The sequence below is a fragment of the Cucumis melo genome, chromosome 2 (genome assembly GCF_025177605.1).
Source record: "Cucumis melo cultivar AY chromosome 2, USDA_Cmelo_AY_1.0, whole genome shotgun sequence".
Taxonomy (NCBI): domain Eukaryota; kingdom Viridiplantae; phylum Streptophyta; class Magnoliopsida; order Cucurbitales; family Cucurbitaceae; genus Cucumis; species Cucumis melo.
Genome location: NC_066858.1, coordinates 4,477,544 through 4,480,406, shown reverse-complemented (window position 1 = coordinate 4,480,406; position 2,863 = coordinate 4,477,544). Strand labels below are relative to the sequence as shown.

General features: G+C 33.1%; 1 long non-coding RNA gene across 1 annotated transcript; it reads right to left on the bottom strand.

Moving 5' to 3' along the window:
* Window positions 1-999: 999 nt before the first annotated feature.
* LOC127148215 (uncharacterized) lies at window positions 1,000-2,604 on the bottom strand. The gene is made up of 4 exons (XR_007819039.1): window positions 2,482-2,604; window positions 2,190-2,284; window positions 1,272-1,421; window positions 1,000-1,112 (listed from the first exon to the last, which is right to left on the bottom strand). It is a non-coding gene; the product is annotated as an uncharacterized LOC127148215 (long non-coding RNA).
* Window positions 2,605-2,863: the final 259 nt, after the last annotated feature.

Sequence of the window (2,863 nt, the reverse complement as noted above, 5' to 3'; positions counted from 1 at the left end):
TCATATCTGCTAGCCTGTTACTAATCGTGGGCACCTTAATCGACCGCTTCACTCTATGCTTCACTCTAGTGTTATTAAAGGCCTTCTCCTTTCCTACCATTGCATTTCATAACAAAAATATCAACACAAAATACACAATCAACAACCAACAATCCATTTGAAGCATCATTTAATCTTTAGAACACAAAAACACTGTGTAACCAAGAATTTACTTGCCACTTATGCATTCATAAAGTGTGTTCAAACTAGAAAGCCCTTTCTCATTGGATTGATAGGAAGTAGGGTATGACTGTTCTAAATGGGGAGGGAAAAATAGATAAAGGAGAAATTTTAGTAAAAATTTGCCAAGGGAAAATGAGCTGGTGTAGCCATTTCATCAATCCTTACTCTTGAACTTATCAGGATCAAGAAAGTGAAGTAGAGCTCTAAGTGAGGCAAAATGGATAAACAATCTTTCAATTGAACATGATAGAGGAGCTGAAATTAACACCAATGAGCATTGCAAAAATGGCATTACATGGATAAGGGAAACATGCCACCTTTAGATAATAAATTCCTGAAAACACCCAGTAAGGATCGCCTGGCTATCAATAGAAATTTAGAAATTGTTCGTTGCAGCTTCAATTATCATAATCGACACCTCAAGTTCACTCTCATGAATTAGATGCTCAGTTATAGTAACTTCATTATCTGCTGATACTTGAAGATGAATAAAAATGGAAACAAAAACCTTATGATTCAAGAGAATGAGGAGGAAAGCTTTACATACCTTTAGCTCTTCTGCTGATACTTGGGTTTCTATAACAATTATGGAAACAACTTTTTCTGCTGCTGCAACAAGCATACTTCCATTATTTGGACTTTGTTGCACCACCCTAATTTAGTTGTTAAACATATTAGTACATTACGATGCAGAGGTGATGTTTTATAAATAATACCATGTGCAGCTTAATATGAAGAAATCAGAATTAAAGCATGAGTTTGAGTTTATACCTTAAAAATGCCAACACAACTACCACTTTTAATGTTCCAGTACCTGATCTCGATACTTATCAGAAGAGCACAAATGAGATCATCTTTACTAGGGTGAAAGTCTGAAGTGATTGGCCATGCTGTAAAATTTCTCAGAGCCAAGTAGAAAGAGTCATTATTCTTAAAAGCTTAACAAAGAAAATTCTTGTTTTCTAGAATATTGCAGGCAGTTGTCAAACTATAAGAATACAAGATATAATGGATTAAGGCCATTTGATAAAAAAAATTGGCTTGCTTACTTTATCAACATCCCAAACCTTGACAGTCCCATCACCTGAAGTGTTGCGATCCTTTAATGTCCTTGGGCTAAAGCGAACATCAGTTATCCATTATGAGTGTTCATCAAGTATAGACCTCACTTTAAAAGACTTTGTGTACTATATTGTAGCCTGCACCATAAAATTGTTAAGAAATGTCCTAGAAACTAAACATACTGCATACATACTTAAATTAATCAACATAGCACCATACTTGATAAATCATCAAGAACATTAAAAGTTTGACCTGTAAGAGATTTAATAATTTTGATAACCCACTTAATAAGAATATATTTAACCTTTTTATCACTCCCACCACCTGCAAGTAATTTTCCATCAGATGAGAAGTAGCAACATTCAACCTTTTTTGTACTTGAAGGAATTACACAAATTTCCTTTAGGGTGGAATAGCTAATTTACTTGCAAAAAAGCAATAATACTTACAAAGAAAAAATACCTCACGTTTAAAAAGAATAATACTTACCTAATGTTTGGCTCATAGTTTTCATGAAGTTTTTTTTTAAAAAAAAATTCAAAAGTAAAGCATAAAAGAGAGTTTTCCGAACTATGGAAAAGCTTGTGATTGAACCTTCAAGCATTTAGCAACAAATGTTTTCCAATTTAGAGATTTGTGTAAAGAACCTATCTGAAGTCCATATTCATTCGCCAAATAAAGTCATAAATTAGCAAACATCACTCAATCTCCATCTACCTACTAATTCAGCTGAAGCAATTATCTACTAATTAAATGGTGAAGAGATTTTGGCATCTAACCCTTAAATCAAGAAACCCAATTTTGTATCTATTAATTAAACTATGGTAGAATTTCTACAATCTAAGCAATCTTCTTTTAATCACCAAATAGGTAGAATTTCATTAAAATTAAGCCCAACTAATTACCTCTTGTTGAGATCTCAGGTACTATCACTTGTACGAAATTTGGAGCTTTACTTCAAATGGGTTCTTTAAACTTTGAAGTGAGTGGTATATATTTCCTACAAACATAACAAAAGCCATGTTACAGAGAATATGAGGAGGTGATTGTTGAAGGTGAAAAGGAAATTAAATCATCATCAACATTTTATTTTAGGTTACAAATAAAGAAGAAGCCAAAACAAAGCCAAAAATGAAAGAAAGTAGCGAGCTATCAGATCTGCAACCACACACAACGCTACCAGGTTTAGTCGCTCACCTGAACTCTTGCTAATTCTTCAAAAGTTGTGGTCGACTCTTGTACGCTCTGCTCTGCTTGCTAAGAATCAATTATACAAGTTTGAGAGGAATGCTGAGTTTATTTTCAAAATGTGAATATTAGTTTTCTACTAAATGTCTACAATTAGGTTAGTATTTACTTTTTATTTTTCTTATTGGTAGATCATTATATTTTCATGTTTCCAATGCTATCCTAAAGAGGTACATTTGCTCTTTTGTTGGGATATTAGGTGGTGTTTCCAGGAGAAGAAAAAGAAAGAATGAAGACGTATATAGCATCTCAATCATAAAAAATGTTATAAAAATTACACTCATTCCTTTCTGATCAAATGGCTTAAGAGGCACCAGGTTGTACAGCAATT